General features: G+C 36.8%; 1 long non-coding RNA gene across 1 annotated transcript in view; it reads left to right on the forward strand.

The window, feature by feature from the left end:
- Positions 1-17,064, forward strand: part of LOC123382267 — a 221,930-nt gene extending 204,866 nt beyond the window's left edge. The window contains exon 8 of the long non-coding RNA XR_006590384.1: positions 14,906-17,064. This is a non-coding gene — a long non-coding RNA (uncharacterized LOC123382267). The remainder of the gene's footprint in view (positions 1-14,905) is intronic.
- Positions 17,065-17,552: the final 488 nt, after the last annotated feature.

The raw sequence follows: 17,552 nt of genomic DNA on the forward strand, positions 1-17,552 counted from the left end.
TCATTTCAGCTTGAATAACCCCTTCTAGCATTTCTTGTAAGGTCATTCTCCTGGTGGGTGATACCTTCAGCTTTTGTTTGTCTGGAAAGCTCTATTTTGCTTTCAGTTCTGAAGGACATCTTTGCTGGGTACAGTATTCTTGGTTGGCAATCTTTTTCCTTTAGCACTTTGAATATATCATCCCACTCCCTTCTAGCCTGCAAGGTTTTTGCTAAAAAATCTTCTGATAGTGTTATGGGGGTTCTCTCTATGTAACAAGTTGCTTTCTCTTCTGTGTAACAAGTTGTTTTAAAATCACCACACATCTGGAGCACCTGAGTGGCTTAGTTGGTTGTGTCCGACTTCAGCTCAGGTAATGATCTTGTGGTTTGTGAGTTTGAGCCCTGAGTTGGGCTTTGTGCTGACAACCCAGAGCCTGGAGCCTGTTTCAGATTCTGTGTCTCCCTCCCTCTCTCCCCTTCCCCTGCTCATACTCTGTCTCTCTCTCAAAAATAAACATTAAAGAAAAATTAAAATCACCACACATCTATCCCTTTAAACTGTATACTCTGAAATGGAGCGTATATTTTTTAATGCATGTACTCTTTTACAAATCCATACTTTTGCTTAATATGTGTTTTCTTTGCTAGAATATCTTTTCTATCATTATTAACCTGTTAAGTGGAAGCCAAGGACTATGTCTTATTCCTCTTTTACTCACAATAAAATATAAAAAAAGGCAAAAGTCATCATGATTTTAAGTTTCTTTGTAGTTGAATATTTAGGAATTTGTGATTAAAATCTGATGTATTATGTGGCAGATATCTCTAAAACATGTTAGTTCAGAGATTGTAACTGCATAATATGCAAGTAGTTAGTCTCTCCTCCTTTGATTGTGTAGATATTTTTAATCAGTCAGAATGTTCTACCCACATAAGTCTTAACTTGACCTCAGATTATTTTTCAGTACAAAATTCAAGAGTATTTCCTCAACTTCTGAGATTAGACTCTTCCCCATTTTTAATCAGAAAATAATCTAACCTTTCTCAGGATGCATGGGTGGCTCAGTTGGTTGAGTGTCCAACTTTGGCTCAGTTCATGATCTCATGGTTCGTGGTTTGGGCCCTGTGTCAGTCTTTATGCTGACAGCTCAAAGCCTGGAGCCTGCTTCAGATTTTCTCTCTCTCTCTCTCTCTAATCCTCCCATGCTTGCTGTCTGTCTTTCTCTGTCTCAAAAATAAATAATAAACATTAAAAAAAAAAGAGAAAATAATCTAACCTTTCTTGACTGATTTTCATATCATTCATGTTCACCTTTACGTGTATTGTTGGAGGAAGTAGAGTTGGTAGGCAACACAAAGAAGAAAACTGTTATTGATTGGATATTTATTATATTCCACACCATTTACCTACATCATTTTTAACACTATCATCAGTTATTTAATGTAAGTATTGTTTCCATTATACAAATGAGCCATCTGGAATTCAAAGGGTTAAACCCATTTGCCCAAGGTTACACAGCTCGTAAATATGGTACAGCCAGAATTTAAACACAAGCAATTCTATTTCAAGGGTTCCTTCCTTTGTCTTTCTATGGAACACCACTCTATTCCATCATTGTGCCTCTGTATAAAAGGACTATCTCCCCTGACTTTCACGTGATTGCTGGACACTTGGTGCCTTCATCAGGATACATTAATGACAGTGAGGTTAGTAAGAGGCATGTGGCTCCTTGTCTGTCCATGTACTTCCTCCTCTAAATTACTCTGAATAGGAATTAATTTTCTGATTATCTCAGAGGCAAAAGTAGAAGTAAGTAGAAGTAAATTTTACTTTTCTTCTTTAGATCCCAATAAGGTAAAAGATGAAGGGACTTAGTGGTTACTTTCTCATCCCTTTGGATAGTGGCCAGTGAAGAACTGTCCAATCAGCAGCAGCATGGACCAAGTTCAGGCTCTGTTATTTTAGGATTCTCCAGAGAGACAGGATAATTAGGCTTTCCATTCTGAAGCTCACTGAATATGATTTTGACTCTTGTTGGGAGGGCCAGGAAGAAATGACTAGGCTGCCTTACTATATTAAATGTAATTAGTTTTAAGAGCTGCACCATTTAGACTGAATCCTTTAAAAATATGTATATTTAAATAAATATGTATTTATATATTTTATATAGGCTAAGCTAACCCTCCCATTTCAAAAACAGTATTGTCACTTCAACTGAAATTGCTCTATTATAATTAATGGTACCAAGAAGCTTTTTCTATCTAAGGCTTACAGGTTTCAATTACTTTAGGAGACAATCTGGTAACTGAAGATAGAAATTCTTACCTGAAAAGTGGCATTCAGTAAAAATTTCATCCCATGGGAGATGATACAGAGAAATCCTACTAATATACTTTCCTTTGTCAAAGTATGGGACACACGTATAGTCAGTGTGTGTGTGTGTGCATGTGTGTGTGTGTGTGTGTGTGTGTGTGTGTGTCTTCTGTGAGTAAATATTAAAAGTGCAGACATTGCACTTTTAGGCACTCTCTGCTATGATTACAGAGCATGCTTCTCCAAGCACTTAATTCATTGAATTCTTTCTCTCTGTTTATCTACTCGTTTGCTAGATCCTAACATTTTAGAGCTTTATGGAAGTAGTGGTAGTTGTAGTAGTAGTAATTGTTGTTATTGTAGTTCTAGAAATACTAGTACAATGTAAATTATATTAATGAGAAGAACTAACTTAACGAGAATGGACCATGTTCTAGGTACTTCCCTTCTATACCTATTTACTTATTTTGTCCTTACAACCAACCCTTTGGAATAGGTATTATAATATCCCAGCAGGTGAGGAAATTGTAAGGATAGTAATAATTCTAAGGGACAGAAACTGGGATGGGCATAGGGGAGTATGTCTATAGGAAATTGATCACCCTCCAGTTAAAAACACTCAGACCTATTTAGCTGAATACATAAGCCAAGAACTCAGGTGGCCAAGTCTAGAGCTGAGAGGTATAAATAAAGAAGCAGTGTGTATACCTGAAAAAGTAAGATCATTAGAGTCAGACAAGTCTGTTTTTTAAAGTTTTTTTATTTTTTTGAAGGCTAAGAATACAAGCAATGTGTTAAGAGATAAATATTAGAAGTAACTTACAGAATTGTTTCAAGGATTAGGATGCCTTCCATTCCAGCTGGTACTGGTTAGTGGGATAGGAATATTTTAAAGTTGTTTCTAGGAATGAAGATGGAATTTACTTGGAGGTTCAATTGTTTTATGGGCATCTCCATACATGGGCTGGTAGGAAGAAGGAGAAGAGATGAAGATGGGACAAATGAATGATTAAAGAGGCAGAAGGAAAAGCATGACAGGAATTTATTATGGAAAACTAGTTCTTTGGTCATGGGTATCCAGGTTGAGGAAGATAGAGGCCAATGGGATTGTTAAGAATGAAGTCATCTCTGAGAGAGAGGACCACTCTGATACAATTGGGACCGCAAACACGAACTCGGAAAAATTATTCTATGATTTTCCTTGCAGACCCAATAAGACAAAACACCAGGATCCCTATGAACTAGAGCTCAGCAAAGTTAAGTGAAGTGTGACGTTTGGTAGGCAGTAAGTGGCAGAAATAGACTTTGGGCCCAGGTTTGTCTGGATCAAGGTCCAAAGAGTCAGTATTTCCAAAGCATGAACCCAATTGTGAGAGATGCAAAAATGATTTTCCCCTTTTCTACAGAAGTCATGAATAGCAATTGGGATCAACAGCTGTTATGTAACTAACATTTTGGTATATCCCTGGTTAGGTACTTACTCATTTCTGAAAAAGCATAAATTAAATTGGGGATAAGATGCTACAGATCAATAAATCAACACATTTTATAATTCCTGGGTCCTACTCTGCCACAGTGTTCAGTGAATTCAAACTCTGTAAATACTTGTTCCGGGGTCTCATTTGCATAACTATAGCGCAACCATGCAAGGAGTAAAACATCATGTTTTCTGTACTTTTTAGAATTAAATGGAAGTGAAGGGGCTTTTTCTGTTTTCCTCAACAGTGGTTATATGAAACAAATATTTATGGTAATTTTTGAAAGCTTGTTTCAGTGCAAAAAATAAGGCAGTTTCTAAGACAAAGGAGACAAATGACTAAATTAAGACAGTTGAATGATTAAAATATAGATACATACAAGGTCAAGAAGCATAAATTCCTTGCTGAAATCACAATAAAAGAGGAGATTTTTATTGCCAAATAATTAACTCTTTTAGTGAACTTTTTTTTTCAACACAGGCAAATTGAAAATCTTCTTGGGTCTTTTTTTCCTCAGTAAATATGTTGCCAGATTAAGTCTTTAATCATCAGTATACCGAGTTCTCACAATTATTTATTTTTGTTTATAAACATGTCCAGTAGGGGCCGTGCTTTGAGTTTTCAGATCTACCTATTATTTATATGGAGTGAGCAGACAAGTGAAAGAGTGAAGACATGGACTGAATAATAGCCATAGTTCATATTTATTGAGCATTTACTAAGTGTCAGGGATTGTGTTAATGCTTTAAGTGGATTAACTCTATGAATTAAATGTGAGAAAACTGAAATGTGGAGAGATTAATTTAATTTCCCAGAATCAAATAATTAGGAAGTGTGTAGGCTAAGATTCAAGGCAGCTATAATCTGTATTCCTAACCAAGGGTTATATCTTCATTTTCTTATCAAATTGAAGACAAATTGTTAGTTTAGGCTTTCATACCCACTGGTTGCTAGACCACTATAAACTTAACATTGAAAAAATTTTGATATTTCTTAAATTTGCATCTATGAAATTCTCCATGGTAGATTTGAATTTTCTAACAGTAGAAGATATTTTTTAATGAGCTTATGTTTTTAGTAACTGACAGCTTTGTAACAAGATTTTCATTATTGTTAACAATGGTGGTGACAACAGCAACATTAAAAAACAAGATAAAAGCACTTAACATGTGCTGAGCATTGACGTATGTCAGGAGTGATAGTTGAGGAGTATCTATGATTTTGCTTTTTATTTGGGCATATATTTAGTAAAATGCTTGTCCCTCCTCTCTCCCTTTCACACTGCCTTGGCCACAGGGAAAATACATGACCCAAACTCAAATAATCAATATTTCTCTTCTAGGCATTTTAATTTTGAACATAAAGATGGAAGGTAATTGGAGTTGTGTCATTAAGAATTACCCTAGAGATGGTCCATGAGTTCCCATGTCTGAGATACCCAGAACTATTTCTGATTTTCCTGTGACCTGATTATTTAGCTGTTTCTTAGACTCTGTAAATTTTCCCAAATGTTTCCAATGAGTTTGTGGCTATTTTATTTTGTATTGTTTTGTTGTTAGCACAATGGTCTAGTTAGACCTATTTGATTGCAAGTGAAAAAATAGAACTCTGGCTCAGTACTTGTGGTTGGGGTTCTGATCTCAGGTTCAGAAGATAAAACTAGAGCACAAAAAAGTTAAATAGAAAGATAGACCCAGATATATTGGATCGGAACCCAAAATTATTACTCAATGTCCAGAACAGTGAAAAGTTTGTGATTTTATATCACTTCTAAGCTAACAGGTTAGTCTGCTACAGTATCATGGATACTGGCTGAAGACCTGAGACTCCTGGCTCAGAGACAAAGGATGTTATTACTAACAGTAAAAGCAGTAACCAGAGCTTTATGTTTATTTGTGTTGGTTCCCCTCTTGCCATTTCCAAGGGATGCATTACAGGACAGAGACTACAGATTATGGGATTTACCACTTTCATACTTAAGTGAAAGCAAATCTACTTTTTGTTTCTGGGGTGGGTAATGGGAAGGGATTACCTCATCCCTCCAGGTTACTTCTGCTAACATAGCCCTGAGAAATGGTCTAGGTAAAGAAAGCTCAAGATCTTGCATTCTTGACATACCCAGCAAGAATGTGCAGCAGTGTTCAAGGTCCCAACACTTACTGTGCTCTAGTGCTTTTCAAACATTGGGGTGGCTATATTGATAATCCAATACTTTATAAAACTCCCATTCCTCCTTTTTGTGCCTCATTCTTATTTGTCAGAAGCAAATTGAATGAGAGAGAAAAGGAACAGGCTTAATTAGTAGAGGCACCAGCTCTGCTTAGAAATATTTCAGGGCCTTTTCAGGCTGGTTAGTAGGCATAGACTTGGTGGATAGTACAAAAATCACAGCAAGGGACAGAGCACGGAATCATATTTGGTTTGATATGCTGTTGACATCTTGGTTTTGATGCACTGGACAGAAATAATGCAGGATCCTAAATCAAAGTGATGTATGTGCACACATACTTGCATACACAGTGATCAATAAAAGCATAATTATTACCAGTGGATATTTTATTAACAGGTATTTAGTGAGCATCTGCTTCAGTTCAGGTACCCTGATGGATGAATGCAGGGATAAACAAAATTTGGCTCTTGGTTCAAGGTGCTTGCCATCTAGTGATATTCATAGAGGAAAATTCTTATTTATGGGAAACTTAAGTAAAGTTTGTCTAATACCTTACCAAGCAGGTCATTTCATGTTCACTCTTTCATGTGATCCTAAAAGTAATTTAGAGATGGCAGTATTATGAATCATCATAGCCAACAATTAAGGAAACTAAGTCTTAGACAAGTAAATGATCTGGCAAAGATTGTACTTCTAGCAAGTAACTGAATCAACACTCACAAAATACTTCTTTGAAATCTCATTTATTCATTCAACATATGTTTATTGACCTCTATGTGCTAGGCACTGTGCCATAGTACTGAGTATACAAAGGGGATTGTTGAGGTGCCTGGGTGGCTCAGTTGGTTAAGCGCCCAACTATTGATTTTGGCTCAGGTCATGATCTCATGGTTTATGAGATTGAGCCCCGTGTCCGGCTCTGTCCTGACAGCATGGAGGCTGCTTGGGATTTTCTCTCTCCTTTCTCTGCCCCACTCATACTCAATCTCTCTCTCACTCTCTCTCTCTCTCTTTCTTTCAAAATAAACATAAAAAACGAAAATAAAGGGGATTGTTCTTTGAGCCACTTATGTTTCATAATATCATAAGACATTTTTCTATATTGTTCTGTCTGTATTGAATACTTTTCTTTCCTTTACCTGGTACATTTTCTATCTTCCAGATTTATGATTCTCAGCACAGCCTTCCATACCTCAAACAGCCCCCACAAACTTCTGCTTTGTGGCATGTATCACCATTTGACTCATATACTTACTTTTGTGTCTATTTCCTAGATATATGGATTTCTAATTAGACTGCTTGCTCCCTGAGGGGAGTAGCTGACTGTGTTTACTTTTGTTAACCATATCTTATTCAGTATATAGTAATTTCTGGCACATGCTGTGCATTGAACTAAATTAATTTATGAATGACTCATAAATGTACCTTAAATACAGTTTATAGTAGTTATTTAATTTTCAGGCTGTGACAAGTATTATTAAGTCTGCTTTTCAGGAGAGGAAAACTAGATTCAGAGAGCTTAACAAATTTTCCACAGCTAATAACTGACAGAGTTGGGATTAGAACCAGGTCTACATGGCATTCAAATCAGTGTTTGTTAACAACCTCAACAAAGATTTTATTCATGTCCTCAAGGGAAGAGTTTCTCATCAAGTGACTTTTTCCCCCATTTGTATCTGCATGCAACTTGCAGATTGTCTTTCTCATGGATTCATAGTTTGATTCCCAGCTTTATATTTCCTTTCCTCCAATCTCCAGCTAAATGTCCAAACAGCACACAGCAGGAGGTGATCAGGAAGGAAAGGCTGGCAAGGGAAGAATCTGTAATTAAGCGAACGAGCTATAGCAGACAGTATCCATGGGCAGCACCACCTGGACCATCCTTCTAGCCAATGCAAATGTGACCTTCCAGAGGCCTGGGCATGGGGTGTTAGAGGCTTTAGCTGCCACAGAAGAAATCACTTGGGGGAGAAGTGAGGAGGATTGGAGAGAGATGACTTTGTTACATAGACCATTGTTCCCTGGTCAGACCCCGCAGGCCTGGTCTTCAAAAGCCTGCTGCTGTTTTGTACATTCAGAAGCAATTTGGAAACTGCTGTCATGTCAACTTTATTTCCTTGCTCTCTAGGGGTACTCAGTGGTTGCCCATAAATAATCCCCTCTGAGGCTGAAAGTTACTGTAAGGTGTTCACTGCACTGGGCTTAACTTCAAACGTACAGGAGCCAGAATTCTTAATAAACTTTAATTTATAAAGCTTGTTGATTTTTTTCTTAATTATAAAAGAAATGCACATTGTTAAAAACCTTCAAATTACAGATAAGTATCAAGTAAATGAAAAAATCTGAAATCCAAGTTTTATCTTACATTCGTTGCATAATTCACTCCAAGTTTCTTAAGAAATATTCTCAAGCCTGTCTCCTAAATGTTTACTAAAATGTGTGTGTGTGTTTTTTTTTTAGGAGATTAGGCACTTGAAGCATTGAAGCATTAGGTATCTTATGAAGCATTAGCACCCTAAAACTCATTGTTGTATTATGTTTTTTTCCAACTCCATTACACAAAGTAAAATCTTGGTGTGAGAGAATGCTATGATTACTCTCTTCAGAGTTCATGAGTTCATAAGTCAGGATTTACATTTATTCAGTTTTTACTCTGTCCTGGACTTTCTGACCAAATCCTTTCCAGAACTTTGTGCATACTTATATCCTTCAGATAACTGTAAAGCCAACTCTCCGTGAGAATGTTATTTACTAGGGGGTAAGATCTGTGTAACCTCCAAATGGTCAGGAAAGAAAGAGTGAGTGAAAGAAAGAAGTGGCAAATGAATGAACAGATGTATGAAGGGATGTAATGAATTCTGCTAGAGAATTAGTAGGTGCATCTTACCTTTAATCCCCCCCACCCAGCGTGGAATGGTTTTATAGTGGTTCTCAAACCGGGAGTGATTTTGTCTCCCAGGAGACATTTTGCCGTATGACATGTGGCTTTTTTGTTTTCCCGAGTAGGGAATGAGTGTGCTACCGGCATCTAGTGGGTAAAAGCCAGAGGTGTTGCTAGACATCCTAAAACGCACAGGATATTCCCCCTTCCTACAAAGAATTATCAAATGTTCATTACCCAAATGTCAGCGGTGTTGAGACTGAGAAACCCTGCTTCAGCGTAAGGCTGGCTATGTTTCATTGGTTGCATAGGGGAGAGTAGGAGAGCAAGACTGTCAGTGAGCAGAGTGAATACTTACGGGTCAAACATGGAGGATTCTTGTGTGCAGATAAGCAAGATTGTGAAAGTGACAATAAAACAACACCGTCTTTTCTATTAAGAAAAAGAAATCATCTTCTTTTCTTGGCACAGATGGTTTTAGGCCTGTAAATCTGCCATTCTTTCAGTAATCACAGGAAGAAAATGGATGATTTAAAGCAGTTATAAGGTTTATCTTGCAGAAGGAAAGTGTGGGTGTCTGAAGAAGAATAGTAAACATAAATTCTGTTTTACATCTGAGAAGCAAAGCCATTTAGAGCACAACACAGCTTCCATCTGAACTATGGCTGAAAGGGAGGTGTAAGATATGGTCAATGATTTTAAATGATTTATGAGGTTATCTGTAAAAGAAATACAAAGGCCTGGGTAGAGCCAGGCCTTCCTGACGTGCCATAATAGAATGTTATACTGTTTTTCTCATAGTCAAATAAAGTTCAATAGTATAGACACATTGTTACCTTGTATTAGTACTTTCTAGTCTGCCTGTCGGAATGCTTTATTCAATAAGACAGATTTATATTTCAGAAGGAAATGATTTCTAAAGCTCTTCCGTTAATAATTTTTCATTGAGAGAAAAGCCGGGTTTCAGTTATTCCCCCCATAGATTGAGAGATTAGTCCAGAGTGAGCTCTGCGCATCAAATACTTTTTTGGTATTTAAGTAAGGAATAGTATTTTAATGCTGTGAAAGAGAACATAGAAAAGTGGTCTCTTTACATAAAATTCTACTTGGGTTGTCCTTTGGTTTTCTGTTTCCATGAAATCAGCTGATGGGGAATATCCCTTAACAATTCATGTTCCTTAAGCACACAGCTGCTGATGCACTGTACTTCATTTGCATGTATGTGCAGGGTACTCAAACAAAGTACCTAGGGGGAGAGGCTCATAAATAGGAAGAAATAATAGGCTGTTTGCTTTGAGCAGACTTCTTCCTTCCTCTCTTTCTACTCATTAATCAACTCTTACTTTTTCGACAAACCGTTTTGGAGCACCTCCAGGGTTCCCCGGACCGTTCTAGGATCAGAGAACACAACTGTGGAAAGAAAAGCACATAAAAATGTTCTATTCCTGCCCTGTCCAGAGTGCGGAATGGATAGAGTTGTCAAGCTCATGGGAAGGAGAATTTGTATGTAGAGAAAAATGGCATACTGGAAAAGAGAAAGATTGAAAATTGGGACCCTGGCTCTTATCCAGTTATGGATCATCAACTCTGTGACCTTGACTAAAACCTTTAACTTTTTCTTTTTTTTTTTTTTTTCCAACGTTTATTTATTTTTGGGACAGAGAGAGACAGAGCATGAACGGGGGAGGGGCAGAGAGAGAGGGAGACACAGAATCGGAAACAGGCTCCAGGCTCTGAGCCATCAGCCCAGAGCCCGACGCGGGGCTCGAACTCACGGACCGCGAGATCGTGACCTGGCTGAAGTCGGACGCTTAACTGACTGCGCCACCCAGGCGCCCCAAAACCTTTAACTTTTTCAATAAGGTTACTTTCCAGATGTAAAGTCTAAGTCCAATGTGTGATTCCTTATTTAAGGAAAAAGTGGCCTCCAACAGATGTTTAACTCAATACAATACAATAAGCATTTCATGGAGTAAATACACTGATGTAAGTACACATTACATGGTAGTGAAAACTGAATACAAAAAGGAATAAATCCTTGCCATTAAGGAATTAATGACAAGAAAAACGAATATATGAACTCTTATTTGACTGTTAAGCTAAAGGAAACTTGTTATCACAACATTTGGTATGACAGAAGAAAACTTTATGTCTAACTCACTAGTGAACATATGTATGTTTATATTTTTTATGCAGATGTACAGAAGCTAACTTATTTAAATAGACCCTCAGTGAAACATTTTCTGTTCACTTTCAGGTCGACTTTCTACCCTTTGCCTCTCTGTTTTGTGCCATAGAGGTTCACGTGTATAGACTATATCCATGGAGAGAAGGAGGGTGGAGAGTGAGTTTGGGATTTTTAATCCCCTGGATCCTTACTGTGACTCACTGTAGGCTTGTTCCTTCTTTCAACTGAAGTTCTAAGCTGTCATACAGTATCTGTCTGCACACAGTCCTGTCCATTTTGATCAAAATATTCCCTCTTCTTACCCTAGTCACTACTAGAGGTTGAAGTAGAGAGCTCCAGGGAATTGTAATGTCTTTTATGGGTTCTATATCCTCTTTCTCCCATTTTAAAATAACCTCTTTATTAAAGTCTCCTCAAATTATCTTAATTTCAAATTTGCTATGTTTTCAGCTTGATATAGACTTTCCACTTGATGTATATTCCATATCACTTATAGTGCTGTGTTACTTTAAGCAATCATTTATTGAACATTTACTATGTGTCAGCCGATACAAGTACTATGTAAATTTTCTCTTCTGATATTCTTGTAAGAAACAATGTTTTTCTCATTAGAATCTATGTAATTTTACCAAGGTCTACAAAGTCCATGACATTTCCACCAATTTCTATTCACAGTAGAAATGATGTTTCCTCATAAGGCTATGGAAAACTGGGGGCAATGGAGACTGATATTGAGGAAGTAGGTAGGGAACTAATTACAATAAAGGTGAAGGTGATCATAATGATTATGACAATATTAGTGATGATGATGATGATAGAGATTAAAACACTTTAGAATTTATAGAACATTGGGGTGCCTGGGTGGCTCAGTCGGTTGGATGTCCGACTTTGGCTCAGGTCATGATCTCGCAGTCCATGAGTTCGAGCCCCGCGTCGGGCTCTGTGCTGACAGCTCAGAGCCTGGAGCCTGTTTCGGATTCTGTGTCTCCCTCTCTCTGACCCTCCCCCCTTCATGCTCTGTCTCTCTCTGTCTCAAAAATAAATAAACGTTAAAAAAATAAAAAAAAAAGAGAATTTATAGAGCATATGCTGAACTAGGTGCTGTGTGGCTTATCTCATTTAATTTTCACAGTGAACCTATAATGTATTGATATGGCCAGTTTTCATATGATGTTCCACACACTCCTTCCTATACTTTTGCTTGTGTCATCCTCTCCCACACCTTTGCACTACTCCACTTGACTCCTACTCTTATCAGTGTCAAGTGAATTTCTGTCTGTCTTTCCTGGAAACTCTCCTGTAATCCCTAGATGTTGCCTTCCTCAGGCTTCAGTGAATACACTAGGAAAGTCTTTTTGATATGTAGATTGGCAAGGAAACAAACTGAAATCTTGTGAGAGGGGTAGTACTATTTACATTAATTAAATAGTAAATAAAATTATTTAAAAACCAATGCAGCTATTTATACAGGTAATTTTTTTTAATTGATATATTGGGGTACCTGGGTGGCTCAGTTGGTTGAGCATCCAACTCTTGATTTTGGTTTAGGTCATGATCTCAGGGTTATGAGATCAAGCCCCGCATCAGGCTCCACCCTGAGCATACAGCCTGCTTAAGATTCTCGCTCTCTCTGCCCCTCTTGTCCATTCACGCTCTCTCTCTCTAAAAAATAATTTTAAAGAAGTTAAAAAAATTGATATATAACTGACATATAACATTGTATTAGTTTTAGGTGTACAACATAATGATTTGATATCTAGGTAGCTTGTGTTCAAAAGCTGTTATTGTTAAAAAAAAAAAAAAAAGTCCTTTCAGTGCTCCTAGATGTGATTGGAAAGACCAAAAAAAAAAAAAAAAAAAAAAATGTGAGCCATTGTACCTTACAGAGTCCAACTCTACATTTGATGTTTGAATAGAGCCATCCTTCCATGAATACCCTTACATATTTAGGATACAGATCATGGGCTTTGAAGTCTCAGCCAGAATGCTAATTTAATTATGTCTATCATTGCAACTGAGTGACTTTTAGTAAGTTACTGAATGTCTCTGAGCCTCAGACATCATCCCCTAACTAAATCCTACCTCCTAAGACTAGTGAGAAGATGAAAGAAGTGACTATGTAAAGCACTTAGCACATAACAAGAGATCAAAAATAGTGTCGAAAGTTTCTATTTCCAGTATGAATTTATAATATTAACAATCATGCAGAAGTCAAAAAGTAAATAACTTTGGAACTGAACTCAGACAAAAGACACTCCAGCTTTCCCCCAGTCTCTGATTGAGCTTCTCATAATTGGATTGCTTTGAATGGCGTAGACACATGCATGATACGAGGCAGTGTCGGACAGTGGTTAAGGCAGCACTTCAGAATGGGACTTCCTGGGTAATGTTGGGCAGATCACTTAACTCCTCTATGCCATAGTTTTCTAATATATAAAATAAATATTGTGATAGAGATATGGGATAGAGTTATAGTGAAAATTAGATTAGCAAATGCATGCAGACAGCTTAAATTAGAACATTGCCTAGATCTAATAAAAGCTTAATATTTTTCATTTATTATTATTATTATTATTATTATTATTATTATTATTATATTTCCCCTTTCTTTCCCAGCTAATACAGTGAGAAAAGCCATGTTGAAAAAAACAAGAACACCTGCCTAAAGATACTGGAGGGAAAAATAACACACATACCTTTCAATAGGATTGGAAGCAAAGGTGGAGAATGCGTATTTAAGATTTTAAAATATTTTTCAAGAGTCAGTGAGGAAACTGAGATTGACTTTCCCAACTTAATAAAGTGATTGCTTCATTGCCTGTTGACCTTGTGGTTATGAGACAATCATCTAGATCATCAGAATGTGACTTATTTCATCAATAACTAGAAATAATAAACGCCTCAGTATTAAATTAGATAATGTATAGGACTGGAATATTTTTCTATATTTCTCTACCTTCCAACCACTTCATTTAATCAATTTCTTTTATTATTTAGTTCATGCCTTGGCTATTATTTTCTCCTAATGCCTTTCCATAGTGGAGGATACCTTCAAAAGTCTGTTGGGAAGACATGGAATTGTAGAAAAAGTAGTAAGTGCCCATAGACAACCCTCAACAAAAGGGGAACAGGAATCATTGGTTATCTTTTCCTTTCATTTTTCCAGGAAACAATTCTATACATTCTTTAAAGGGTCCAGTGGGATCATCATGGCCACCTTGATAATGTACCTTTTTTTCTTGGTTTCCCTTCTTCCTTTATTTTATTTTCTCTAGTCTCAACTCCTACTTCCCCTAATCACCTCTCAAATAAGCTACTTGTGCATAAGCTCCTTTCCCAAACTCTACTAAAGAAGCTAAGAAAGAAGACCTTAGATTCAATCAGAATACAGTAGTGGACTAACTTGACCTATCTCATATTTAATATCCTCTGACATTTTGGGAAAAAGATAATCAGGAGTTAGCAAATCTAGGCCTTACAGTATATAATGTTTTTTTGTTTGAAAGATGTAAAAGCAACTCTGGCTATCTGAAGCCCAAAGTAAATCTGTAGAAAAGAGTTAGGGTGCTACAGTGCTAAAATTTGCATCTCAGGAAGGTCAACAGCCTGGAGAATTCTTGGAACATTAGGAGTAGAAATTTATGGGACATCTCTTTTAAGTATCATGGTGAGGTGCCTCAGAGACAACTGCTTCTGTCTCTGAGTCATGCTCCAGAAGGGGAGATTGGCCTAGCTGCAGATCCTTGTGTCTAGCAGTAGGGTCCCTTATTTTAGACCCCAGGGAATCCTAGAATTGGGGGAAGGCAAAACCCAAAAATCAAGATTGTGGGCAGATATAATGCCTAAGTGGTTGTAATTCCAGTGTTCGTTTTCTCTTGTTTTGTGTCTTTCAGCCAATCACTTTCTCTCTCCAGTGATCTCTGGAAGAGGGGTAATGCAACCAGATTAACTTATGTCATCTACCAGCTATGACTTATTTTAAAAATATGGCCTGCAATTTTGTCCTTGGTGGTTCACAGGTATTGTAGCCCTCACATCTTTTTTTCTGCTTCAATAGCTATTTATCCTTGAAATCTTTTGATGTCATTTTTTTTGGCTACTGAAAACACAAGTGACATAGCCATAATGGCTGTAGCTTGCAAATAAAAATTAAACATTACATACACATAAGTGGGGAAGTGATAGCTAGACAACAATGACTAGGCATATATGTACACAGATTTCAGAAATGCTTTCCATGAATTATTAGTGAATGAATGAGTCCTGGTATGTGGCACTGTCATCTTAAGGGAAAAGAAAAGCCTCTATTGTTTATAAGCAAGTTGATATTTGGGAAAGTCAGTATTGTTATTTCCTTATCAATTTCTTCAGATTTTTCCGAATTCTATCCTAAAAGTTAGACCATCAGAATATAAATTATATTGTTCCCTTTATCCTCAGCATTTACTGAGATTTCAGGGGATAGCAAACTGAATAATGTGAAAATGCCTTCCATAAAACTGTAAAATATATTATTGCTTGGTTAACCTGCAATAACCTTCAAAAGGAAGTCCAAATCAGTGGTTGTATTAATTTAAAAAAAAAATGTGAAAGTACCCATTTTCATTTGCTTTCAACATTTACTAAACACTTAGTATTTGCAAAACCTTATCCCGTGATAGTGACTTCATTATTGCCTTCCTTGAATGAACCACAGTGCATGTCATACCCATGAAGGGCCCTTTCCTTCTAGAACCATCCCTGTGTATCTCTTTTTCTTTTCCTTCTTTGTTCTTGGTTCCTATGATGCCCCATACCTTCATCACATTCGTTTCTTCTTTAGATTTATAGGACGCTTCCCATGAAAAAAAAAAACAAACAAAAACGTGGTGGGTGGAGATTTATATGATTCAAAACCCATTTGTGTTTTTTTTCTTTTTTTTGAATTAGTAATTAGAAAATATAGAAGACCTAAACTTTTACACTCAAAACAGTACCTGTATTAATTCTAGTTCTGAATGTGCTCATTCCTTCTGCTCTTTTTGATTAAATTTATGATAGGTTTATGTCTCATTTTTCCTATGCTTTCATCTGCTGACTTCTCATGCCCCTTTGAAGCCAGATGGAGCATAAATCTTAAATAAATAAACAAGCAAAAAATATAAGAGAGCCCTACCCTGGTTAGTTTATATCATAAAAATGAATCCAATAAGCATATAAATATATGTGAATTCTGAAATAAAATACCATCTGCTTTTATAGGAAAAAAACCACATTAATTTTATATCACAACATGTTATCTTGTGCAAATTCAATTCAGTGATAGAAATAAAGAAAGTATCTAAATATGTGGAATGCTCAAATTATCTTCTGGCTCCTGCCAAATTAAAAAAAAATTTTTTTTTCAGTAATGTGCATTAACTGAGTTAGATTTTAACGTCTGGAACTGGCACATTTCCCCAGAGTTGCATCAGATATCAGAATCAAGGGTTATTAACATTACAAAGAGCACCACTGTCCTACAGTGTCCCCTTTATCATTTTGAGCAGCTGCCTCAAGGCAACGCATTTAACCTTGGGAAATGTGATAGAAATTCTGGATAGTCAAAACCTGCCAGTAGATTCCCTCAACTGGGATCTACTGTAAAGCTTTATTTAGCTGCAACACAGGAAAATGATGAAACTCTTATTACCATTTGGATGTTTATCATTTCTATTCATCCCTTCTAAATCCCTTGAATACTGTTGCTTTAACTTATACACAGTGATATTCCATTTGCTGGCAGGACATTGTTTTCCCCACTGAGAATGTAAATAAAGGTCTCCAGAGAAAAGTGTGGTAAATATTTTAAAACAGAATTTTAGATTATTTCCTTCCAGGTGTTTTAGAGTAAGATGCTAACTCTGACTCCTTTTCTGTAGAATCTTAAGTCTATTTTATATTTTGGCTGAAAATGGCTGTTGTTGACACGATTACTTGCTTAAAATTAGATTGGAAACAGTACTGGTGACTGGGTAATGAAGGGGCATGCTCAGAAATGACTGGTGGCTTAACCATTGACATAAATCTTTAAAAAGCAAATTTGGGGGGCGCCTGGGTGGCGCAGTCGGTTGAGCGTCCGACTTCAGCCAGGTCACGATCTCGCGGTCTGTGAGTTCGAGCCCCGCGTCAGGCTCTGGGCTGATGGCTCGGAGCCTGGAGCCTGCTTCCAATTCTGTGTCTCCCTCTCTCTCTGCCCCTCCCCCATTCATGCTCTCTCTCTCTCTGTCCCAAAAATAAATAAAAGTTGAAAAAAAAAAAAAAATTAAAAAAAAAAAAAAAATAAAAAGCAAATTTGGCAAAATTTCTTGAGAAACTTAAAATCTTTCCTAGCTTTGATCCAGTAATTTCAGTTCTGGGAATCTATCTTATGAAGATACTATTGCTTATGAAGAGAATGGGTTATTTTTTTATGCCGGCTGCTATCATCTCTTTTAATTCTTAAAACAGCTGTATGAATTCAATATTACAAATGAGGAAACTGAGGCATGGAGAGTTTTAATAGCTTTCCAATATCTCAAG

This window comes from Felis catus, chromosome E2 (assembly GCF_018350175.1).
Source record: "Felis catus isolate Fca126 chromosome E2, F.catus_Fca126_mat1.0, whole genome shotgun sequence".
In the NCBI taxonomy this organism is placed as follows: domain Eukaryota; kingdom Metazoa; phylum Chordata; class Mammalia; order Carnivora; family Felidae; genus Felis; species Felis catus.